Source organism: Callithrix jacchus, chromosome 3 (genome assembly GCF_049354715.1).
Source record: "Callithrix jacchus isolate 240 chromosome 3, calJac240_pri, whole genome shotgun sequence".
Taxonomy (NCBI): Eukaryota; Metazoa; Chordata; class Mammalia; order Primates; family Cebidae; genus Callithrix; species Callithrix jacchus.
In genome coordinates this window covers 44,657,133-44,684,485 of record NC_133504.1, presented here as the reverse complement: position 1 = coordinate 44,684,485, position 27,353 = coordinate 44,657,133, and positions in this window count along the sequence as shown.

Below are 27,353 nucleotides of genomic sequence, written 5' to 3'. Positions count from 1 at the left end.
ATTTTGTGAAAAGATGGATGAACTAAAGTTTTGTTTGTGCCAGAGTAAATCCATCCAAGTTGTTATGTGCAGAATGATGGCCAAATGAGCTCTTTTTATATCCCTGTCTTTGAGCTTTGCCTTCTCTTAGCCCTGTAGGAGCCTAATTACAAGTCTCTAATCATGGGGGCCCCTGCTCTTTCACTGAAGAGCAGAGATGTCCATGTTTAATCCTGGGTCATGTCGCTGGACCTCTTAAAACTGTTGCTTCTGTTCTCCTTTTCTTTCTCTTCTGCCCTCCCTCCCTCTTTTTCTCTCTGGCTTGTTCCTGAAAAGTTATATGTTAATTGAATAGTTTAGCATCAAATTCTTCTTGTTAACTTGCAGTGTAGCTTCAGAAGCCTCATGATTCTGTTCTAAAGGCTCTGATTGGCCACACTTTAGCTGGTTGGCCTCTTTGTGAAATGATTAATGGTAGGTAAACAAACACTTACACAAAAGCATTAAAGCACCCGCTATTTAGAGGTCCCTTGTGGTGAATCCTTTTTGTAAATGGAAGAACTGTCCGGTTTATCTCCCCTGTAAATATGGATTTTCCTATTTTGGAAGCCTTGTTGGCTACACCTGCCCCACTCATGAATCCAAGATGTGCTGCTATCACTGCTCTCTCCTTTCACTTGATTATTCCATTCAGTCATTCAGCATGCTTATGGAGCACCTACTATGTGCCACAGATATTGACAACACAGCCTCAATGATGCACCTCCTGGCAAAGGAAATAGACAAGATGATGATCACAGCACAGTATGATCTGAGGAGCGGCCCCTCACTAAGCCCCAGGAGATCAGGGAGTACTTTTATGATAACCCTTGAGCTGTCTAGGGGAAGATGAGTGGCAGGTAGCCAAGCAGATGGGAGGTGAGGGCTCAGAAAGAGCAAAGGACCACCATGTTTAAGGCACAGAGATCCGAAAGAGTGGCCTTTCAGAATGATTTCAGCCAAGAGTGGATACGAGTGCCAAGGGACGGAGGCTGGGGGAACAGCAGCACTGTGCAACCACATAGAGGATTCAGGCATTTATTCTTAAGGTGATGGAGAACCAGTAACAATGTTACAGAGGACATGTGAAAGACCATGAATAAACCTGCTCTGTTAAAAGATTGCTTGGACAGCTACTGTGGAGAACACATCAAAAGAGGGGTAGGGTGAGTGGCAGGGAGACCTGTTAAAGGACATCAGAGTTATCCAGGTAAGATATAATGAAGCTTGAGCCAGAGATTTTTATCCTTGGACATAGAAGCACCCAGAGAAGGGGGTCTATATTAGGCAGGGTTCTCTAGATGGCAGAACCAACAGGATAGATTATGTATGAGGGGAGTTTATCAGGGAGTAGTGACTCACATGATCACAGGTGAAGTTCCCCAATAGGCCATCTGCAAGCTGAGAAGCAAGGAAGCCAGTCCCCAAACCCCAAAACTAGTGAAGTTGACAGTGCAGCCTTCATTCTGTGGTGGAAGATTCGAGAGCCCCTGGAAAACCACTGGTGTTCAATCCAAGAGTCCACAAGCTGAAGAACTTGGACTCCGATGTTCTAGGGCAGGAAGAATCCAGCATGGGAGAAAGACAAAGGCTGGAAGACTCAGGCCAATCTACTCCTTCCACATTAGGCCAGTCTGGTCCTTCCATGTTCCTCTGCCTGCTTTTATCCTAGCTGTGCTGACAGCTGATTAGATGGTGCCCACCCACATTGAGGGTGGGTCTGCTTCTCCTAGTCCACTGACTCAAATGTTCATTTCCTTTGGCAACACCTTCACAGACACACCCAGAAACAATACGTTGTATCCTTCAATCCAGTCAAGTTGAAACTCAATATTAACCATCACAGGGTCCTCACTGGGTTTTGGAGAACTGGAAATTCTTGTGTGAAACTGTATTTGTGTATGTTTTCCTGAAAAGTGAATGCATAATTTTCATCAAAATTCAAGGGGCTCCATGACACTGAACTAAGTCCACAGCAGTGAAGTTGGAGAGAGATTTAGAAAGGGTCACTGGGGGCCAGGCACTATGGCTAATGCCTGTAATTCAAGCATTTTGGCAGGCTGAGGCGAGGGTGGGTGGATCGCAAGGTCAGGAGTTCGAGAGCAGCCTGACCAACATGGTGAAACCTTGTCTCTACTAAGAATATAAAAATTAGCCAGGTGTGGTGGCACACACCTGTACCCCCAGCTACTTGGCAGGCTGAGGCAGGAGAACTGCTTGAATCTAAGAGGTGAAGGTTGCACTGAGCCAGGATCATACCACTGTACTCAAGCCTGGGAGACAGAGTGAGACTCCATCTCAAAAAAAAAAAAAAGAGAGTCACTGGGCAACTGGGAGAACTGGGAGTGTGACAGATGGGATGTGTGGGGAGAGGAGAGGAAGGAGATGAGACCAAAGGCCAGGCTTCTGGCTTGGGCCGTGACTGGGAAAATCATGTGTCTTTTACACAGAACTCTGGAGAAAGCAGAGTTCGAGGGCGAGGTAGGAAAGGGGGAGGAGATAAATTATTTATGCATTCAATTATTTATTGAGCCCTCACTCTGTTTCAAGTATTATTCTAGGTACAAGGATTCAGCTAAATAAAGAAACATTCCAGGAATGGTAAACAGACAATGAGCACATTCATGGAAGGCGGCAATAACTGCTTTGAAGAGAAATAAAGCAGGATAAGGGGATGGAGAGTGACAGTGATGGGGGTAGTATTTTAGATAGGCTGATCAGAAAAGCTTCTGTGAACAGCTGACATGTCTGCAGAAACCTAAGTGAAGTGAAGGAGAGAGGTTTGTGGCTGTCTGATCTGGGGCGATAGCATTTCAGGCAGACAGAATAACCAGGCCAAAACCTTGTGAAAAGAGCATCTTTGACTTACTGGAAGAATAGCAAGGATGCCAGCTTGGCTTGTGCAGAGTGAGTCACGAGGAATCTAGATGATGAAGCAGAGAAGGGAGCTAGAGGCTAGATCAGTTAAACCCCAGAGCCTTGAAGACCATAGCAATAATTATTGATTTTCTTCTAAGTGCAATGAGAAAGTATGGAAAAGTACTAAGAGGGAGAAAGATTCACTTCAGTTTGGGGCATTTGAGTTTGAAAAGGTATATGAGACATCCAAGATGTGGGGGGTTGTACAGCAGACAATAGTTAAGAACCCCACAAAGCAGTGAGGACTTCGGGTACATTTATGAGAATCATCGCCATAGAGGTGGTAGCAGAAATCGTGGGTGTGGATGGGTTTGACCTGGAACATTGCAGAGTGTGATGAGAAGGGGAGGAATTCCAGGACACCCGCAGTTAAGGGGTAGAGAAAAGAGGAAGAATTTATGAAGAAGCTTGAAAAGGAGTGATGAGAGAGAAAGAAGGAGAGCTAGGGACAAGGTAGGCAGGCATCAAAGTAAAGCGGGGGAGGTTTTGAAGGAGGTCACTGGCTTCAGAGGCTGCAGAGAGGGTAAAATAAGGTCTAAAGAAGTATGTTTACATTGCCACAGTCTATAAGGTAGTGCCAAGGGACTGGATGTGGGAAGATTACAGGGGGCTAAGGAATAAATGACTGGTGGTGAAGCAGGGTAGACATCATCTCTAAATGATAAGCCTGGTCCAGACATAAATGTGTACACTTTCTGGGCCTTGTCCATTGGGCTGATGGCCAAGCTGCAGGCTCGGTTAACTGGAGGACAGAACCAAAATATCTTAGTGGTAAACTGGAGGGCAGATCAGGAGGTTGTGGTCATGGGGTCTGTGTAGACTAATGAGGAAGCAAAACCAGAAAGATTCTGATAAGGTGTTGGGGGGGCAATAGAAGAGTAGAGGTCTGAAGCTCCTGATAAGCATGAAGTATAGACAAGGTGGCGAACGAGGATGGCAGGGGTGGCGGGGAGAAAAGGAGGCTAAGGTCCAAGTAAAATATGAGAGTTACGAATTTGAAAGGTGAATCAGAGAAAAGCCAAGGGTGTGGTCTTAGGTGAAGATGGGTAAAATGGAGCACAGGTGATGTTCACTGGCTTCAAGAACAGAAGAAATAATTCCATTAAGGCAAACTAGTGATATGGCTGGGCGCAGTGGCTCATGCCTGCAATCCCAGCACTTTGGGAGACCGAAGTGGGTGGATCAACTGAGGTCAGGAGTTCAATATGGTGAAACCCCGTCTCTACTAAAAATACAAAAATTAGCTGGGCGTGGTGGCATGCATCTGTAATCCCAGCTGCTTGGGGGGCTGGGGCAGGAGAATTGCTTGAAACCGGGAGGTGGAGGTTGCCGTGAACGGAGATTGCACCACTGCACTCCAGCCTCGGAGACAGAGTGAGACTGTCTCAAAAGGAAAACCAAAACAAAAAAAGGTACGCTAGTGATAAAACAGCCATGGCAACCAACTGAAGGGGGTTTGCCCAAACAATTTAGTGAGTCCCAATCAGCATTCATTTGTTTTTGTTAGTGGGAGGAAATAGAAAAAAATAGAAATTATCAATGCATCATTCTTAACAAAAAATGTTTTGAGAAAAGTGTGTGTGTGTGTGTCTCTGTGTGTGTGTGTGTCTGTGTGTGTGTGTGTGTGTGTCTGTGTGCAAGCATACTGGGTCACAATGTAAAATACATTTCTTATTGTAGGCTGTTATGAAAAAAATTGGAAGCTTAGATGACATAAGCCTCAAAGCAGTTTTTGCAGGAAGGTAGAAGGGTGTGGAAGGTGAGACAAGACACCGAGGCTTCATGAAGACTCTTTTGACCTGAGTCACATAGAGCTCCGTAGAAGCGGTGACAGACCCAGTGGTAGACCAATGCGAATAGTGCGTGCTTGGTTCAGAAATGCTGCTGAAGGAGACCGTGCCTCTGAGGTCCATAAACTCTAAGAACTAAAATCTTCCAGAACAAGATAAGATCATCATGAATGGTATTATTTGGCCATGTAGGCTTGAGATACAACATTCAGGAATTATAACACCGAAACAATCAATCAAACACTCTTGTTTTGCCAGGTCTGGCTTAAATTTAGCTCTGTCAAATCATGACACAATCTGCCAGTGCAGTGCTGTAAATGCCGACTCAATTTCTTCTAAGGGTCTTCATCTTCAGAGTCTTATGTGAGCAGAGAAGGTGAATGCCTATTTTTCCCCCTTAGTGTAAATTTTATTTGATTTTTTTTCCCTTTTAGAGTCCTTGGTATCTTTTCCCCCCAATACTTTATTCTCCTCTATTTCATTACTGTGCTGTGTGAAATATGCCTGAGCACCATGACCCTTGGGACTAAATACTTGAGATTGGTTTTAAGAATGAAGGCAAGGAAGAGCAGGTCATAGGTTCCCCAAACACTGCGGAGAGTGCCCCTGGAATTTGCAAGTGCAATTCATGGCAGATCAATTGTTATTCCAAACACCCATTCCATTTTCTCCCGAGCATGCAAAGAGATCGTTTTCCCAGACTCCTTTGCAGTTAGATGTGACTCAATTTCAGCCAAGAAATGTGGAGGCAGAAGTAATATGTGTGTTCTCCAGTCCTGACACATGAAAACTTACCACATTCAACTCCATCTCGCTTCCCTAGCTGCAGGCTGGATGTGAATGCCAGGGCAGCATTGGAAGCCGCTTGTTGTAGATGGCAACTGGGTCATTTTGGGGCCTGCATGACTACATGGAACAGAGAGGTCCCATGCTCAGCTTGTTAGACTTTATGCAACAAGAAGGGAATATCTACTGTGTTAAGCTTGTCGGACTTTGGGGTTTGTCTGTTACAGCCGCTCGCATTACGTTAACTACACCTTGCTCTAGTGCATCCGTAGATGATCAACCCTGGGTGACAATTGGATGCCTGTGTTCGTTTATGCTTTGCCTTCGAAGCCAAAACAAGTTGATTTAATTTCCTTTCTATGGAGGCCTAGCCTAATGTTTTGAAAATAAGCTTTTTTAGTTCTGTTTTCATTTTGATTTGCATTTTTTGTTTTCTCACCATTGTTGAAAAAAATAAGCTGCATAGTACTTCCTGCTTTTCCACCACTTGCCCCCGGCCCCCACCGCCCTGAGTCCACACCAGTCATATCTACCAGAAGACACTTCATAATACTGCTTAGCTGATTGCTGATTTCACTTTAAGAAATTATGTTTCCTCACTTTGGGAGGTCCTCTACTTAATTTACAACGGAGACAAGCCAAGTGTTAGTGGAAACCCCCAGTGATTTTAAATAAAAGTGACAATTATCACACATTGGCGTTGCAAGATGCCAGACACTGTGCTAGACCTTTGATCCATTTCATCACAAATCAAATAACCCTTCAAGCGAGGCATTAGTACATCATTTTAGTGATTTGAAACGGAATCTGGAAATAACTACAGGATGTACCAAGGTCACATAGCCAGGGATTGGTGGAGCCAAGATTGTGACTCAGACCTGTTGGGCTCCAAAGCCTGTTCTTGATCCAAATGTGTGTTTCTCTGTTACCTTATGTCTGCTTGTTCCTTTCTCTTTCTTTCCTTTGCTGCCAATTTTACTGGCTCTGCACATTGACTAGTTAATACAGTGTACCCTGAATTCAGCCAGGACCACTTATTTTTAACAGAGGAAATAGAATTCAGCCTTTTCAGTGCAGGGAGTTCAGGCCCGCCTTGATGGGTATTAGAATATACAAATATTTGCATAATTCCTCTGGCAAACATATGAGCATGCAATGCTCACTGTTATTGAACCACAGCAAAAGCATCTCTTGGCCTCCTTTGAATCTGTCTGGCTCACAGTGAAAGCTTGCTGGTGGGCTTTAAAATTCTTGATGTCAGCCAGACTCAGTGGCTCACGCCTGTAATGTCAGCACTTCAGGAGGCTAAGGCGGGCATGTCACCTGAGATCAGGAGTTTGAGACCAGCCTGACCAACATGATGAAACCCTGTCTCTACTAAAAATGCAAAAGTTAGCCAGGTGTGGTGGTGGATGCCTATAATCCCAACTACTCGGGAGGCTGAGGCAGAAGAATTGCTTGAACTTGGGAGATGGAGGTTGCAGTGAGCCAAGATTGTGCCACTGTACTCCAGCCTAGATGACAGAGCAAGACTCCATCTTAAAACAAAAAAAAAGAAAACGAAAAAGAATCTTGAGGTCAGACACTATATTGAAAAAGAACTTTGCAACCACATCCTCACTTCATTCCTTGCAGAGGCCTGAAATTTGAGACATGTACTTTGAATGAATGCTGAGTTAGCATGTTTACATTTGAACACAATTTCTATTAAAAATGAGTGCCCACCCTAAGTAACTAAGGGCACGTTGACCACGGGCTGATACAACTTACGGAGAAGTGGGGAAGAGGCACTGATTGCTTGCTTTTATGAGGTGGTCATTTTAAGGGTTACTGAATTGCAACAAAGTGATGCTGGTCGTTTCAGGCCGACAGACATTTGGCACTCAGTCTAGTTCCCCTTCTTCCTTCCGGCAAGTTTCTGAACTCTTTGGGAATAAAAACCTGCCTAAGCCAGCACTTTGGGGGGCTGAGGCGGGTGGATCACAAGGTCAGGAGTTCAAGACCAGCCTGGCCAAGATGGTGAAACCCTGTTGCTACTAAAAATACAAAAATTATCCAGGTGTGGTGTGGGCTCCTGTAATCCCAGTGACTTGGGAGGAAGAGGCAGAGAACTGTTTGAACCTGGATGGTGAGGTTGCAGAGCCAAGATTGTGCCACTGCACTTCAGCCTGGGCGACAGAGCGAGACTCAGTTTAAAAACAAAAAACAAACAAAAAATCTGCCTAAGGGCTTGAGTTAGTGCTGTGGGTCCCAAGAGTCCCAATCGGGCTAAGAGGACTGGCTCTGAATTTTAGGTTAAAATCGAGGCCCCGTCAGCAGCTAGCTCTGTGGCTTTGGGCAAAAGGCTCAGGTTGGCACATTTTTCTCAGCACAGAAATAATATCACTGCCACCACAGGATTATTTAGTGAATAGCCCCTGTAAGTGAATCCTGTAAGGCATTCAGCATAGGGCTTGGCACTTAGGAAGTGCTTCGTGACTGTGAGCCACTTCTTCCATCACCTCTGTGTATTGAACTGGACTGTTCATCCTGGCCCCTCACTAAGGTCTTAACTCATCTAGTAAAAGAAGCATTCTGAGCCTGGCGCGGTGGCTCACGCCTGTAAGTAATCCCAGCACTTTGGGAGGCCGAGGCGGGTGGATCACGAGGTCAACAGATCAAGACCATCCTGGTCAACGTGGTGAAACTCCGTCTCTACTAAAAATACAAAAAATTAGCTGGGCATGGTGGCGCGTGCCTGTAATCCCAGCTACTCAGGTGGCTGAGGCAGGAGAATTGCCTGAACCCAGGGGGCGGAGGTTGCAGTGAGCCGAGATTGCGCCATTGCACGCCAGCCTGGGTAACAAGAGCGAAACTCCGTCTGAAAAAAAAAAAAAATGAAAGAAGCATTCTGTCCTGGATGCTGGGATTGGCACCGAAAAGAAAGAGTCTTGCCCTTGAGGAACTTAGAGTTTATATTCAGAGTTTAAGTATTTAGACGCACAAGACATTGAGCAAGTGACTTCACCTCTCTGTGCCTGAGTGTGTGGCAGGTGAGGGTGAACAGTAAGCAACCTTCCAACCCAATGTGTCCATGAGTCTCAGTGTTGGCTGGAACTCAGCTACAGACAGAAGGAAAACATGATTAGTCACTATGCCGGTAAACATAGCAAGGTTATCTCCTTTTATTAATAGACTAGGCCACGCAAGCCATAAAAATAGGGTAGCTTCAAAACTTAAATTCTCGGAATTTAGTTCCTGTTGCATCTGATGAAATGTGAAAAGGGACTTGTGTTATGTATGGACTTTGTAAAATAATCTTCTATCTCTTGCCACAAATCAATTACTTATTAGTTTTTATTACCAAGGAATGGAAAATACATTACTATTCATACTATTCATTTCAGCCTTTTTCTTATCGATTCTATGAGCATAGTGCTACTTTTTTAAAGAAAAATGGTTACATTTATTTGTTCATTACAAAATACCTACACCACATTATAGAAAATTTAAAAGGAGAAAAAGCAGAAGGAAAAAAAGAAAAGCTTTCCACACTACTCAGTGACTGTTAGTGTTTAAGTGTTTACTTTCATTTTTCTTCTGAATATTTTTACAGCAAGTTATGCATTTTTCTCTATACACTAAGTAATGACCATATACCATGTCCCTACATGGATTGTATAATGATTTTTAATTGTAGAATAATATTCCCATGAAGGATATCTGTTTCCGTTGACCATTTTCCTTCTCTTATCTTGTTAGAAGGCAGTTTCCGTGGGCTGTGATGCCAGGGCTGGGTTGAGATGTGGCTCTCTTATTTCCTAGTAGGGTGACCTCAGTTAGGCCACTTAATCTCTCCAGGCCTAGATGTCCTCATCTGGGAAAAATACGGGCTATATTAGTTCCAATCTCGTCAGGTCATTGTGAAGACTGCATGAGATCATGTACATAGAAAGCTCACAAGTATCTCTGGAACGTCGTTGAGTTTGCTGATGTTAGTGGCTGCTGCTACGTAGCCTATTCCAATGTGATGACTGGTTTGATTTTTATAAACATCCTCCAAGAAAATGCACGTGAAATATCAGGCCACGTCATTTCATCTCTCATGTCACTTTTTATCTCTTGAGATCATTTGCAAAGTGAGATGGTTGTCAGACTATACAGTGTGACCCCAAAGGCCCTTTCCCCCTCAACACGTGGTATTCTTGGCTAATACTAAAAGCAGCTATAACCACTGCAGGGAAATGACCTATGGAAACTACAGCCCTGCCCATGAAGAAGGAAACGTGCAAGGGCCTGAGGGCTTCTGCGCATTAGTTTATCTTTTCATTCAGTTAAACATTTGACATTTGTTCTGACACCTTCCTTCCAAAGGCCTCTCACAGTTCAGTCTGTGTGCTTCTCAGACCTCCATTTTTCAAATGTGTTCAGCAGCTGGTGTGCTCACCCAAAGTTTTATTTATCCATTTCACATTTCTAATGTCGCTTTGCTGCTGTGATCATTTTCCTATGTGGTCATTTAAGGAAGATAAATTGAACTGCAAATCTCAGTAGAACAGGCATTGCTCTTAGTCATTCCCCAAGGGACAGAGAAGGTTTTTCTCACTCTTAGCACAACCTGCTTGTGCTCTCCCTATAACCTCCCAAGAGGAGTTTTTAATTAAAAAAAAAATTCTTCAGACACTAGAGTAGTTGGATGAGCCGCCTCCCTGGCCCATGCACTGTTACCCCTAACATTCAGACCTCTCAGATCCCAAAACCAGGTGCCGAAAGGGACTGAACCAACCTCACCTAGGATCAGAGGTGCCCCTGCCAACAAGCAGATGTCATTGGCATAGAACCGACAGCCAGGAAAGCTTCCCACCCACCACCTCTGGCCTTCTGTTCCCAGCAAATTTCAGTGGAGCCAGCCTTCCCATCCATTCCCCAGAGAGCCTCTCCAGTGGGTACTACTGTACTAGAAAGGGAACATTTGGACAGAGAAGAGGCCTGGCCCACAGGCATCCACTGGGAAGCAGAATACAGGGTACATTTTTGTTTCTTTGATGTTTGGGGCTTTTTTTATTTTTGAGACGGATTCTCCCTCTGTTGCCCAGGCTGGAGTGCAGTGGTGTGATCTCAGCTCACTGCAGCCTCTGCCTCCCAGGCTCAAGTGATTCTCTTGCCTCAGCCTCGCAAGTAGCTGGGATTACAGGCCCTCACCACCATGCCTGGCTAATTTTTGTGTTTTTAGTAGATAATGGGTTTCTCCATGTTGGCCAGGCTGGTCTCGAATTCCTGACTGCAAGTGATCTGCCTGCCTTGGCCTCCTAAAGTGCTAGGATTACAGGCATAAGCCACTGTGCCTGGCCCGGGATGAGTATTAAGGTCAAGTATGTGGGCTCTGGATCCAGGCTGCCTAGCTTTTAATCCTTGCACTGTTTATTGTATGACCTTAGATAGCCTATTCCTTAGATATCCTCTCTCCCCCACCCGAGAATCCCCTCCCCACATGCCCTATCCCACTCCTACCTCCCCAGGCCAGATGTTAGGGCAAGCCAAAGTCCCATCATCCTTACAAAGACTTCCAGAACTCTGGAGGTTGCAGAGAGCACTCACCTGTGAATTTCCAAACCTCTCCGTGCCTCCATTTCCAACATGAGAATAATATTAATGAAGAGCTTTTCATAGGCATGTAAGGATTACATGAGTTAGCACATGTAAAAAAACATAAAACAAGCCTGGCATGTCCCAAAGGTGTGGTAAACAGCAGCTCACACCGTGAGTGACCAAGGACTATGTGCTAAATGGGAATCCCATCCTCTCTGTAAGAGGCGGTCAGTAGTAGCAGGAAGAGTGTGGGTTTTAGGGAAAGACCTGAGTTTGAATCTCACCTCTAGTTTGTGTTTAACTTTCAGTAAATTGCAAGACCTCTCATATCCTTAGTGTCCTCATCTGTTAAATGGGAACTCTTTCTCTATCTTCAAGACTGACTGTGAGGACTCAATGGGACAAGGTGTGTTAAACGCTCAACACAATGCCTAACACGTAATCAGCTTTTGAACATGTGAGCTCCTGATACAGCCCGGCTCAAAATGGGAGCCAGGCTCTCGCCAGGGTTTTTAGAGGCAAGCACTGTTTCATTTATTCCTGGTGTTTGCTTTGTTGCTGCCGACTTAGTCTTCACCATTCCTGGGGCTTGGGTCATCACAGCCATTTTAAAGGTCTCCTTTTCCTCCAGCATCTTCCTCCTGGTGGAGAGATGCCTGGCCCCGGCTCGGGTATCCTGTGTTTTTGGGTCACACTGCAGGTTCCAGTGCCTTGGCTGCTTTGCTCTTTCACAAACCAACCCCCAAGAGCCCTTTCGCTTCCCTGCTGCCCCCACCCATCAGCTGCAGTCCATCTTCCCTCTACTACCGAGACAAAATTGGTCCTCTTAAAATCGACAGGGGCCCGTTCTCCATCCTCCTCTGTTTGCCTCTGTGGAGGGCTGGGCACTGCAGAGCAATCCTTCCCTCCTTTCCTGGGACTGTTTTCTCCAGTAGCTTCTCCTTATACTGTGACTTTGTCGCCTCCTCTTTTTCCAGGATCTGGCTCTCTCCCCCACCCGAGACTCCCCTCCCCACATGCCCTATCCCACTCCTACCTCCCCAGGCCAGACGTTACTGCAAGCTAAAGTCCCACCATCCTTACAAAGACTTCCAGAACTCTGGAGGTTGCAGAGAGCACTCTCCTGTGAATTTCCAAAAGACTTGCCTGGCATATTGCTCCTTAAGACCTTGGAAAGACAGACGCTGCCTGCGTTTTCTGTGTGTGATGCTTCTTGACTCCTCTGGTTTGCAAGCTCCGCCAGGGCAGGCACAGAACCTTCTGTATGAGAAGGGCTCTGTCAACATTGTTGATATATTATGAGTCGCTCCCATTTGCTGAGTGAGGCCAGGATGTGTATGTATCTATGCGTGTATCTATCTGTGTATATATCTATGTGTCTATGTATACATCTATTGGTCATCTATTTATCTAGTTACCTACATCTATCTATCAGCCATTTATCTCATCTGGTCATCACAATAATCCATGAAGTAGCTAGCACTGTGTTCATTTAATACCTGAAGAAATTGAAGGTCAGAGAGAGAAAAAAAGAACTTGACCAAGACCAAACAGCTAGAAAGAAAGAGGGCCCAGGATCATAATTCCAGCATGCTTCCAAGGCCTGTGCATGAAATAAATAGCCTCTGAACTTTCTGTATTGGGCATCTGTTTCGGAATATATATGTTTTTGTCATTTATAACTTATATGTACTTACCATATTATTAATATATTAAATGCATTATAAAACATAAACTATAAAGAATAGAAATGAAAGGAGAATGCCCTAAGAATAGATTGTGGTCTCTCACTAAAAGAAACCAGGTCTTGGGAGAAGTGTCTAAGTTTTAGTCTGGGAAGTGCGCCTGGGACATTTCGTTATACCAGAAAGCCAGGACGCTATCAATTATTATTGGGTCATGTCAAAAGGATGTGGAAACCAACTTGGAAAGCTTTCCATTGGCCAAAAATGGGACATTTTGAGTAACTGCAATTGATTAAACCACACGTTAGGGGTGTGTATGTGTGTGTTTTTGATACTAAAATGATGTCCTCGTGATCACTTTTAGAGAATACTAGATGATCAACCAATTACTTTGAAAACTGGTAAAGAAAAAGAGGCATTTATTCTACCTTTCTTATAAGAACAATGTCCCCGGATTGGCAAACAGATGATGAGAAGATTCTCTTGTAGAAGTATTCCAACTAATAAGTGAAGACACGTGGATAAAATGAGGATACCATAGGACAACACAATTTGTAACTGCTAGTGAACAAGGGATTGATAACGATTGCTATAACAAAAAGAGAGACAAGCAGACATTACTTTCCCCCAGTAGACATCCATAGCACCAATTACAAAGTGTTCTTGTCAGAAAGATTGAATTTGAACCTGATGGAGCCTCTTGATTTCCCATTTACAGAAACTACAGGGGATGGAGGCACATGACAAACGATACCATGGGAACATAATCAGCAGAATCCCGCCTGTAATTAACCAAGAAAAGCAACCCAAGTTTTTCAATCAAAATTTTTTTTTGCAAAAATAGAGAATAAGAGATGGGGAGAGGGACCAATACATTAAAAGAGACCTGAGGGACATATTTATGTATCACAATGTATGGACTTTGTTTGGATCCCAATTCAAACTGTAAAAAAATTTTAGGGAAATCAAGGAAATGTGAACACGGATTGACTATTCAGTTATATTGTGGGCTTAATAATGATGTTTCTGGAGTATAATGATGATGCTGTGGTTCAGGTTTTAAAAGAGAGGTCATGTTTTTTAGATCCCTATATTGAAATATTGACAGATGTAATGAGATAGTGTTTGCTGTCTTAGATAACAAATAAAGGAGCAGGGGGACAAGGAGGTGGGTAAATAAGGAAAATAAGACTGGCCATGGAGTTGGTAATTTTTGAAGTCGAATGGCGGGAACATGGGTACATGGGAAGTTCATTATATAATTCTACTTTTATATATATTTAAACTTTTAACAAGAAAGTGATTTTATAATGATGACATTAAAATAAATAAAAGAGTTTTAATCTTTCCTTTCTTCCTCCTTCCTTCCTTTTCTCCCCACCCCTTTTCTCCCCTCCCCTCCCCTTCCATTCCTTCCTTCTCCTTTCTTCCAGTGGGTCATTTGGAGATGTGTCCTTGAGGTGTAATATCCCACTTTGGGGATGTTTGCTTTTGTCCCCTATGCAGCATCACCTCTCAACCTGGGGCCCAGGGAGGCTTGATCATGAGAAGTGTCTCTTCCATCCAGGAACCAAGGTCTGTGCTGCATCTCCAAACCTAGAGAGAATGATGTGTGATAGCCCATCTTGACAATCAGCACTGCTTACAGCCCCACCACCCGAAACTCTTCATTCTGTGCAACTCAAATTCCCTTTAGAGTAATGAAAGGAATCTGCTTTCCAAGATTTTTTCAGAAGGAAAGATTTGCATTGTTTAAAGGAGAAGAAAAATCAGATGTTTAAGAAAAAAGAAAAAGACAAAGTCTTCTTTTGAGAAATAACAACCCTGCCAGCTTACTTTGGGTCATGAAATAATGCCATCAGCAATGACTTTGGGGTGTTCTATCACAGTCTCAGTACACTTTCTTCCCCCTGGGCAGTATTTTATAGTTACTGCTTTTATGCCCCATTGGCTCAGACATAATTTATTATTTGTTTACATGTTTCACTTACTCTGCTAAGGTGGAAGCCCAGTGATGCATTATTGCTGAGAGCATGAGAGAGAGAGAGAGAGAGAGAGAGAGAGTGTGTGTGTGTGTGTGTGTGTGTGTGTGTCATTGAAAGACTCAAGGAGATCTGACAGATTCTGAACCTGCAACTTTTCAGAACACAAGTGTCCTCCCCAGGTCTACGGGAGCCTCCTTGGGCTTTTGGCTCAGATCAAATGTGTCCTATGTCCCTATAGTTAGTTCCTTCTACTTCTCTGAGGAGCAAGACAATTCCAGGAAGACACAGGCTCCCCGGGCCTGTGACTTTCTATTCTCTTCTTTGACTTGTCTTCCTGTGTAAAGATCAAAGTCCTCCCATCTCTGGGGGGAGCGTCACAGTTTACACAGCGCTTTCTTCCCAACAATAGCATAAAGAAAATAATACCTGCCCTTTATCTCCACATGAGACACTGGGAGGTCAAGGACATGTGCAAGTTCAAAGAGCAAGAGTGGAATCTGGCTGGGACTAGCACCCCATGGTGGAAGAGGAATGACGGTGGCTGGCCCAGTCACTTACAACTCTTGACCTGGGGCAGGTCACTAAAAGCTCAGGTTCTTCACCTGCTAAAAGATGGAAGTGATAGTGCTTACTGCACAGGGCTGTTTCAAAAATAAAACAGATTTCTGAAAATGCTCAGCAAAATGACTGGCATGTAATAAACATGTAATAGATGCTACCAACGTTAGTGGTCTTTGCAAAGCATTGCGTTTACAGAAACTTTGGGGCCTTGTGATAAGAATGGCAGTAGGTGACTCTTTTGTAACAATAAAAATGATGGTAATAATAAAATAATAGGTGGCTTACAGGCACCACTTGAAGTCCCCTATGTGTATTAACCCTTTCATGTGTCATTAAGTCCTTCATGCATTTTTGCCACAACAAACCTATGTGGTAGTTGTAGCATTAGTACTCCCGTACTGGGGATGAAGGACCCAGAGGATAGTTCGGTGTAAGTAACCTGGCCTTTTAAAAAGAATTAGCCCACATCTGAAGAGTTTACTCTTAAAGTCCTGGATCAGGGAGCATGGAACTGTGACCCCGCCCACTCCCATAGGCACCTGCTGAGAACTCGCCACCTCCGTAGTAGCTTTCGCTCCCTGGCTTCCCCCTCTGGTAGTGAAGTTCATGATTTTATATGCCAGGTGTTCTTTGGGAGAGGAAACCACCGCCCAGAGGGATTAGCGACTTGCCCAAATCCACGTGGGAAGCTGGATTTAGAGCCGGCCTGAGGATCAAGTCTGTGTTCTCACTCTTCCCTCCGTGTCCCCGGGATGCTGTAAGAATGCACAGGGCCTTGGGACCCCGGTCCTCCCTGCTGCGTGCAGCCCTTGGGCTTCAGCAGGCCTGGAGACTCCCGCGCGGAGCCGCTGCAGCCCTCAGGGCCAGAGGGCCGGCAACGCTCAATAGGGGGCGCCTGAGAGCCCAGGTGGGCGCTGAGCTCCTGACTTCCCTCCCTCCCTGCCCGGCCGACAGGGAGGGGTTAGGAATTTAATCCTCCACATTCCAGCCAGGGTTCCTGTGACATAATGAGGCCCAAGGAGGGATCTCGAGTGACTCGTCAGCAGAACCTCCAAAGGGATTTTCTATAGATAGCCAGGGCGTGTCTCGGGCTCGGTCCTCTGCGGCAGGAAAGTTCTTTAATTCCTGGGCTGGGCAACGCCGTGCGCAGCAGGTGGGTGGGGTGAGGCCCGCCAGGCGCTGGGCCCAGAGGACTCCTCGCGGCTAGGAAATGTGTGGCAGCCGGGGAGGGGACGCAAGGAGCCCGGGCCAGGAGAGGGAATTCCAACTATGGCGTTTTGGAGAAAACTATTCAGTTATTTGCCCTCGCTGACCCCAACCCAGGTTGGGACTGCTGCTGCAAGGATACGTCCCAAATACTGAGCCTCACACAGCCTTTGATGCTGGCTCTGGAAAGATTCTGTGGCATGGGCCCGGCTCTCTTTGGGGAGAGAGACGTGTTTGGAATGTTGGTGTCTGGAGTGCTGTGATTGGAGGCTTGAGGTTTCAGAGTTCCTTAATTTGCATGGCTATCCACCAAGGTTATTATTTTCCACAATAGAGGGTTGAAATTTGAAACTGTTTACCTTCCAGATTCCAAATAAGCAACATTCCTATCAATAATGTCACATAAATAACAGCATGATAGCTGAGAATCCTGTCATTAGTAATGTATATATATATATACACACACACACACACACACACACACATATTTTTTCATTCTGTTTGCTGGTGGAAAGGGATCTCAGAAGCTATGCATATATTTTACATAAAATAATAGCTAAGCTGCCAAGGGCTTTAACGATATAATTTCATCATGGGATTCTGGGCTCTTTGGTTTATGCCGCCATCAGAACCCCAAGACAGAATTAATTCATGTAACTGGGACAAGCCCAAATGCTGTTTTCCCATTCCCCTTATAAGTGAACTCAACTATTTTAATTGCCCAAACATTTGGTGGGTAGGATACAGGGTGGAGAAAAGCCTGTCTGATGTACTCATTAACGCCCGAATAAATTCATTAGAGGCAGCATATTGTTGTTGTTAAAAACATGAAGTTTGCTTCAAATAGCCTGAGTCTGAATCCTCATTTGGTCTTAAAGCTGTGAAAACTTGGGCAAGTTATTATCCTGGGGCCTCCATTTCCTCATCTGTAAAATGTGGTTGCCCATCCCTAGCTCTCAGCATGGTTTAGCAATTAAATGCCACTGGAACTGATGGAATGGATGAGTTTAATACCTGTCAAAGGTCCTTCGTATAGTACCTGGAGGCTACAGTAACTGTCAGTAGATGGCTGCTTTATGATTAGCTCAATGGCAAAAGCAAAACATCCTTGAAACTGCTCCCTGACACCACGAAGGCCCAAGAATCTTAGCCACTTCCCTCCAGAAGCTTCTCTTTTTAGTTCCTAAATTCCCCAGATGCTCCACATTTGTAAATTGTATTATTCCCAGCCAGAGAGAACAGGGTGGCAGCCCCCACCCTGTCTGGAATCCCAGAAACACCTCTGAGATTCTGACCTAGCACAGCTGCCTGTTGCAAATAATTTGAGAAACGTGCCACAGAACATATTGCAGTTCCACAGAAAGGTCTGAAGAGTGGGCCTTGTGTGTCTGCCATGGATCTGCTTTCTCCTGCAGAGGAACCAAGAGTACCCCCGGGGCTCCTCAGTGAGGAGCTCATGTGCCCCTTAATTCCTGTTACAATGCTATCTTGTCATGGTGGATAGAAGAGCTTCTCTGTAGCTGTATACACAATTCTTGCCTGTGAGTAGATCTTAGCTTTGTAATACCGTACAAGATTATGGTTTAAACACTCGCCTCCACTCTGTACTAGCTGTGTGACCTTGGGCGAGCATTTTTTGAACCTGTTTATTCTTAAATCTGCAAGATGAAAAGAACGGTAAGTCTCTCACTGGATGGCTGGCTAGAATAAATGGGTTATCACAGGTAAAATGACCAGTACAGCTTCTGGCACAGAGCAGAAGGAGATAAGGCTAAATGCCCTTTCAGAGAGAGGAATTATTGCAGCCCACAGGCAGCTAAGCAAGACCTTCACCCTCACAAGCAGCCCGATTATTGATACCACTCCCTTTCCCGAGGCTTTCTCCAAATATGCTAAACCAAGTGACCTGAGGAAAGCCCTTTTGCGGATCCAACTGCTGTTAACAATCAAAGGGAGAGGAGATTTTATTTAAAACACATTTCTTCTGGTTGAAATATGGTCACCCTATTTTCAAGCTGGAGCCTCCAGCACCGAAAGTCCCAGATGATCTGGAGTAGCATTAGAGTCTAAATATTCCTTGTCAAGAAATGGCAGTGGACAATCATTGGAGGATGGCAGTGGATGCCCCACAGGCTACTGGCAGGGTCCCATGGAGGATGTGTGTGGAGATTCCCCTTCCCAACCAAGTGACTGCAGCTTCATAGTAGCCAAGAACTGGGGTTGGATTTACACAATCTCAAAGCCTTTCTCCTTATTTTACTTTTTTTATGTACCTTTGCTCTCTTTGAAAATATTTTCTTCTCACCTATGTGAGTAAACTGGTCACAGTCATTTTTAGGAGCTGTGAATGTAGTTGAATTTATTTGCAGGTCAACTCTGCAGCTGCCAAATGCCCAAAACGGATCATTGGAGAGAAAGAATCCTAGCTACAGAGAAAAATAAATGAAGACGTTCTTGGTTTTGCCTCTAAAGTGGATACTGTGCCTTTTAAGTCCTGCGTATTTCCCCCACAGCACCTAGAACTGTTCTCCCCAGTAACTGGCATTTCATACATAGCACTGTCTAATTTAAAATTCAGGAAGGGACTAGAGGCATATGGAGTGGGGAACGGGCTGCAGAAAATAGATTTTCTTCTTTTTAGTGACCTGTTGTTCGCAATTGACACCATTATACACCCCAGAGGGCTAAGTATATAGTTTATACTAAATCATTTAAAGAAAGTGTCAATATACAAGATGCTGCATATATAGCCACCAGACACTCATTCTTTTCTTTTCTTTTTTTTTTGAGACAGAGTCTTTCTCTGTTGCCCAGGCTGGAGTGCAGTGGCACAATCTTGACTCACTGCAACCTCCACCTCCTGGTTTCAAGCAATTCTTCTAACTCAGCCTCCAGAGTAGCTGGAACTACAGGCACGCGCCACCATGCCTGGCTAATTTTTTTGTATATTTAGTAGAGATGAAGTTTCACCATGTTGGCCACACTGTCTCCATCTCCTGACCTCGTGTTCCTCCCACCTCGGCCTCCCAAATGCTGGGATTAAAGGTGTGAGACACCGCGCCTGGCTACTCTTTTAGATCATAATCATCCAAGAGGCTGAGCCTCTTCTTGGTCTGCTTTCTATCATCCCTAGCACGTTACATATGTATAGGCTCAAAAAAAAAAAGTGCTATTTGACATTGACAATAATGTTGGAAAGACCACTGAGCTGGGATTGCTCCCATGTTTGTAATGAACTACCAACATATCTCTCTGGTCAGTCCCTTGGCTCTTCTGGGTCTCAGTTATATTTATAAAATAACCAGATCATTGTCTCAAACATTTTACCCATCAGAAAACTTCTTGGACACCCTCCCGCAACCCTACCACCTCTATCATTTGCTTAACAAATATTTACTGAGTACTTACTATGTATCAGGCATGTGTCTAAAAGATGGGTATATAATTTGTGAGAAAAACAGAAGCAGTTCTTGCCCTCATGAAGCTTATAGTCTAGTTGGAGAGACAGACATGAAAAAAACAGTCATGCACATAGAAATACAATCATAAACTGTGTTAAGTGCTCTCAAGGAAAACCGGGATCTATCAAAGCCTGATTAGGAGCTGGGGGAGCAGAGAAAAGATCTGGGGCTGTTTTTTGTTTGTTTGTTTGTTTTACTTTCCTTTCTTTCTTTTTCTTTTTAAAGTGATAGGGTTTCACTCTGTCACCCAGGCTACAGTGCAGTGGCATAATTATAACTCATTGCAGCCTTGAAATCCTGGGCTCAAGTGATTCTCCTGCCTCCGCCCCCCAAGTAGGTAGGATTGCAGGCATACACATGGCTGTATTTTTAATGTTCTTTTAAAAACCACATAATGATAAAGTGTTACTATCAACTGAGTAATGCTTTAACATTATTTGTATTTTAGTAATCACAACAGCATCTGTATACATGTGGAAAATGATAGCTTGTTTATGCATGAGTTCATTTATTCAGTCTAGAATTGTGGATGCTTTGCACACCTGGACACCCCGTAGCCTGCAAACTCTATAGCCTCCTGGAGAACTGGAGACCCTTAACCAGAATATTCCTCATTTTCCACTGGCTCTCATGGCAACTTGCAGGGCTTCTCAAGAGAGATGTTAAAGAAAAATGATTCCCTGCTCAGGACTCATAACACTGAGTGCAGGCTGGGACAGCCCTTTCCACCACAGATGCCAACATACCCCACCACTAGTGATTGCAGATAAGTGGTCTGACCAGTGCAGGCTATCTCCCTGCTTACTTCCAGGCTGATCTGATGTAAATCAAGCCCAACATTCAAAACTACATCGAGCTCTGTCAATAGTTGAGAAGAGGAGGCAGCAAGGTCCTCTTTGGCTCTGTACCCTACACGCCTGAACTTAAACATTGTCAGTCTGTATTTTATCTCTCAGTGCTCACCTAGGTGATTGCATGTTACATCTCAAAGGAAAATATGTGTTTCTTCCATAATGGCCTCCTAGCTACATAAATGGCTGTACATATTTGATTTGTGTTTCCAGATTACAGTATTTGAGGCTTTCTATCAAGCCCCTCCTTGGAAGTAGAAGTTTGCAATATTCGAATCCTCGCATAACCAGGGACCCATGAATTCAGATAAGAAGCTGGGTCCAGGAAGAGAACCATCACCTTTAATAGGCAAAAGCATCTAAGGGCAGATGAGGCAACCAACTCTGCTTGCCTCTGCCAGTCCTTTCCAGGAAGAGGAGGGAAAGAGGAGGTTTGGTCTGTGTGAGGCCCAGGACCGAACTTGAGGCAGTTCAGTCCCTTACCTGGAGCAGATGTGTAGCAAAGGAAGGTCCCTGCAGTGTCGGTAATACCTTCTTTCCACCCTAGATCCCTGGAGGGCAGAGAGATGGTGTCTTTGTCATAGAGCCTCAGTGGTTGGCTCAGTGGGCACACAATCACTGTTTGTTGAGGAGTCAGTAGTTCTGGAAAGGTACTGGGACTAGGTCACTAAGCCAGGCAAGGGGACAGAAATCAGCCCCCAGAAGTACCAGCAGCTGAAGTCTGAAGGTAAAGAAGCAAATCAGGGTAAGCCAGAGAAGTCAAGGAGAAGGCAGGAGGGAGGCCTTGGGACAGCACTGCTCCATTTCACTAGCCTATGATAGGGTGAATGAGATGCTTCAGAAGACACAGTGCAAACATGTTTGGATACACTGGAGCTGAGTGCTTCTATTGCAAAAAGACCGTTCACCTTACAGAAGGTTTGACTTCTTTCCTTTTCATAGGAGATGCCTCATATTCATTGTAAATGCTGTTGCATTTACTATGCATTTTTTAGAGACTACCCCCTAGGACTTTCATACATGTAAAGTGCACATTTACCTGTCACATGGGCTACTTATGTTTGCTGAGAAAAATGCCACATTTTAGTTTAGTTTCTATTTAGAGTATGACTTATTTGTACAATTTTTTGTTTTTCCTGGAGTTTCTGATCACTTTGTTGTTGATGGAAGAGACATATACCTTCCTTATTACCCGCAGCTTTTACTCACTTTTCATACTCCTAGGAATTCGTTCCATTCTTCTTGGATTCCATTGATATTCTGTTTTAATTCAGACTAACCGCTCGCTAGGTCACCTGACAACAGTTGGGTCCCATCAAAATCTCAGACAGGAGTGAAGTGACTAAGTACTTGTAGGTAACTGGTGAGTACAGGCAGATGGAGTAGTCGAAAGAGGGCTCAGCCTTTGCACTGGGTTCCACAGCTCACAACACACTTTCTCACTTGGATCTCCTTGACCCTCACCAAGGCCCTGTGACTCAGGCACTGCACTCAGTCTTAGAAGAACTGGGTTCAAATCCCAACTCTGCCCCTTAACACCACAGGCCAGTGTAAACTGAGATGATTCACCTCACCTATCTGAGCCCCTGCTTTCTTTCACTTTACTATGAATCTGTCATTTATTTTGTAACCAACTTTTGTATTTACATGTCTGTGAAATGGGTTTCTGAGACTTAAATTCAAGTTTTTTTCAGAGTGATTCATGCACCTGATTAAAATATCAAATCATCTAGAGGTTTTGTAATGTAAAGAGACAGTCTCCTTGCCCCTTCTCTCTCCATCCTTATTTTGCTTCCCACAGAAAACAGCCTTTAAACAGTTTCTGTTTTTAGCTCTTGTGGTTTCTTACTCCATCTCCAAATGGTAAGTTTACAATGGGTGTGTCTTGATCAACAACCTTGGTAGACATTATCCACCCACTTCCTTCTGGGGTAGACAAAGTTTTAATTCATGTCCTCTACTCCCTTGCAGGTTTTGAAAGTTCTAGCTATTTTAGTTTCTGAGTTACAGTTGTAACTGTAGATGAACCTTTCATTGTTTCATCAACAGTCAATGATCCCTTTGTCTCCTCATTTTGTAAGATGAGATAGAAGCAAAATGATTTTCCTCTACCTCTCTACTCTCTTACCTCCCAAATTCTATCTACTCTGTAACCATAATTAAGTTTCCCCTGCTTTGTCTATAGGTTGATTCTAAAAACTGAAAACCAGGAAACAGTGCTTACATTGTGACTTTGTAAATATTGTTAATTACAGAGCTAGGCAATGTGCTGTGATTACATTTCTTCTCTATAGTTCCCAAGTCATGACCCCAGTGCAAAATGTTTCTAGCATCAGGAACAAATAGTCTTCTTTCTCCTACTCATCCATTGATCAGAAAATAGCACATTTTAGTTTAGTTTCTATTTGAATTGACTTATTGTACACTTTTTTGTTTTTCCTGAAATTTCTGATTGCTCCATTGTTGTTTTTATTGATAGAAGAGACATATACTTCATTACCACATTCAGCTTTTACTCATTCTTTGTAGTCTTGGGGATTCATTTCAGTCTTCTTGGATTCCATTGACATTCTGTTTTAATTCAGACTAATTGCTTGCTACGTCACCTGACAACAGGCAACCAGGAATTTTCTGGATAAGTTTTATATATATATATATATATACATATTTTAAACAAACAAAAAATATTCCATTATCTGGGAGTTTGCCTTAGTTTTTCTGGGGTTGATACACTCAAGTAACTTCCTTAGAAGGGATATATAGGAGTAAACTTCGTTCCTGACTATCAAAAACTGCCTTTATTATGCACTCACACTTCAATACTTGTTTAGTTTGATATAGAATTCTAGTTTAAAATAATTTGCACTTTGGGAGGCCGAGGTGGGTAGATTACAAGGTCAACAGATCCAGATCATCCTGGTCAACATGGTGAAACCCCGTCTCTACTAAAAATACAAAAAAAAAAAAAAAAATTAGCTGGGCATGGTGGCGCATGCCTGTAATCCCAGCTACTCAGGAGGCTGAGGCAGGAGAATTGCCTGAACCCAGGAGAGGTTGCAGTGAGCCGAGATCACGCCATTGCACTCCAGCCTGGGTAACAAGAGTGAAACTCCGTCTCAAAATAATAATAATAATAATAATAATAATAAAAATAATAATTTGCTTTCAAAACTTTTAAAGACTTTATTGTACTGCATTTTGGCATCTGTGCATTGTGAATTAGAAATCTGGTATCAGTGAATTAGAAATCTGTTATCAGTTTGATTCTCTTTCCTTTGCAGGGAACTTACTTTTTTCTCTTTGGAATCTCTTAGAATCTTCTGATTCCTGGTGTTCTGAAATTCCACAGTGAGGGTGTAATGAGCGTGTCTTAGCCGAATAACTGTTTCTTTTTTTTTCTTGCTGGGAATTTGGCAGTCCTTGTGTTTTGCAACTTCTGAGACTTTTCTTCTATTATTTCCTTGATTACATTCCCTTTGGTTTTCATTGTTCTCTCTTTTGTAAATGCCAAAAGTCAGATGCCAACTCCTAAAAGTCAATGCCAAGAATGGTCTTTTGTGCCTGTTTTCTTCAAATTTTTTATCTTTTTCCTCTTTTTTTCACTATGTTCTGGAAGATTTTTCCTCAACTTTTTATTCCATTATTTCTATAAACTTTGCAATCATATTTTTTAATTTCTGAGAATTATCTCCTGGTTTCTGATTATTTTATTTTATCTTTTCTGTCCTTCTTTGAGCCAATATGCATGCCACTGGCTTGATTATCTCTCACTTCCATGGAAGGGTGGCAGGGAACCATAATACCAGAAGGTAGAATATCTGAAAATTTAGAAATGGGAATCACTACTTGATTATTAGTGATTTCCAATTCCTGTGACTATTTTTGAAGAAATAATTGACAATGGAGTTATTTTGGAGTAGGAGAAAAGAAAGCCTATCTAAAACTTCGAAGAAGAAAGAAAAGTCCATTTTTTTTCTCTCAGATTCTTCTAGTCAGGACTGATCTTCAGCCGGGAAACCAGACAGAGAGAGGCTTACTGGGATTTAAGGCCAGTGCCCATCCTGTGCAGTTCTGTCTGTTCTGCTTGGTTGGTGATGTTGTACCAGCTAAGTGTTTAAATATCACATGTAGTCCTTCTCTTGGGCATAAATGCTAAGGCAAATTATAAACCCGTTAATGGCAATAAGAAAAACTACTAATTATTTTGATGTTTTCTGATGGATAGCATACTTTTTATTTTTACCTCTAAGAGTAGAACATAATATCTAAAAATTTGCCAGCACTAACAAGCAGTTATAAACTAAAATATCAGCAACATAAAACTGAAATGAAAGAGGGGTATAAACAGTATAGTCAGAAAATGTAGAAAAAGCAAAATCAAATAATCACACATCAAGTCTCCAAGAAACAAAACAAATGAAATTGTAGTATGTGAGGCTCTTTAAAATCCTAATGAAATTTGGGAAAAACAGGGCACATATTATAGAAATATCTTTTGTCTGATGTGTCTTGCTGTTAGTCATAATAAACATAATAGCTAACATTTATTTCTGTGTGCCTGGGACTATTTTACATATTTTACTTACATAAACTAGTTTATTTCTCACAGCAAACCTAAATGATTATTATCACCATTTTTAGATATGAAAAACTCTAGCCATATGACCTAGTCATTTTTCCTCTGTTGAAAGTTTTCACTTGCCTTGGGATTAGAAATAAGAAAATACTATATACATGTTTTTGATGTATAAGGTCTTTTTCACCTTATTTATTAATTTTTTAAATTGACAACTAAAAATTGTATGCATTTATTGTGTACATGTTTTGAAATAGACGTTATAGAATGGCTAAATCGAGTTAATTAACATACACATTACCTCACATATTTCATTTTTGTGGTGAGAACATTTAAAATGTATTGTCTTAGAGATTTTCAAGAATGCAATACACTGTTATTAACTATAGTCACCATATTATACAATGAATCTTTTTTACTTATTTTTCCTAGCTAATTGATATTTTGTATCTTTTGACTAACAACTCCCCATCACCCCCTACCCACACCTCCCCAGACCCTGGTAACCACCATTATACTCTCTGCTTCTACCAGTTCAACATTTTTAGGTTCCACATGTGAGATCATGCAGTATTTGTTTTCCTGTGTCTGACCTATTTCATTTAACATAATGTCCTTCAGGTTCACCCCTGTTGTTGAAACAGCTTTCTTTAAGGCTGAATAGAATTTCAAGTTGGTTTCACATTTGGGCTTGGCCAGGCAGGTCATGACTTCCTTTGTGAATAATGCTGCAATGTATGTGGGAGTGTAGATACCTCTTTGACGTACTGATTTAATTTCCTTTGGATGTATATATACTCAGTAGTGAGATTGTTGGATCATATGGTAGTTCTATTTTTAATGTTTTGAAGAACCTCCTTACTGTTTACTTTAGTTGTTGTACTAATTTACATTCCCACCAACAGTGTGCAAGGGTTCCTTTTTTCTCCATGCCCTTGCCAGCACTTATCTTTTATTGGTTGTTGTTTTTTTTTTTTTTCCAGGTTTTTTTCAATTTTTTTTTTTTGACAGAATCTCATTCTGTCCCCCAGGCTGGTGTGCAGTGGCGCGATCTCAGCTCACTGCAAACTCCACCTCCCAGGTTCAGGTGATTCTCCTGCCTCAGCCTCTAGAGCAGCTAGGATTACAGGTGCCCCCCCACCCCCACCCGCCCCCCAACGCCTGGCTAGGCTTAGTATTTTTAGTAGAGACGGGATTTCACCATGTTGGCCAGGCTGATCTCAAACTCCTGACCTCAAGTGATCTGTCTACCTCAGCCTCCCAAAGTGATTACAGGCATGAGCCACTGCACCCAGCCATCTTTTTTGTTTTTGATAATGGCATTTTAACAGGTGTGAAGCAATATCTCATTGTGGTTTTGATTTGCATTAATCTGATGATTAGTGATGTTGAGTATTTTACAAAGCCTCCCTCTGTCACCCAGGCTGGAGTGCAGTGGCGTGATCTCGGCTCACTGCAACCTCCACCTCCCTGATTCAAGCAATTCCCCTGCCTCAGCCCTTCGAGTAGCTGAGATAACAGGCGCACGCCACCACTCTGCTAATTTTATTTTATTTTTTATTTTTTGTATTTTTAGTAGAGATGGGGTTGCATTATGTTGGCCAGACTGGCCTCGATCTACTGACCTCAGGCAATCCACACGCCTTGGCCTTCCAAAGGGCTGGGATTACAGGTGTGAGCCACCATGCCAGATCGCAAGCCCATTTTTAAAATCAAGTTATTTGTTTTCTTGTTATTGAGCTATTTGAGTTCTTTTTATATTTTGGATATTAACTCATTATCAGATGTGTGATTTGTAAATATTTTCTCCCAAATAGATTCTCTTCACTCTTTTGATTGTTTCCTTAGCTGTGCAGAAACTTTGTAGTTTAATGTAATCTTTGTCTATTTTCAGTTCTGTTCCCTGTGCTTTTGGGATAATATTTAAAAATCATTGCCAAGACCAAT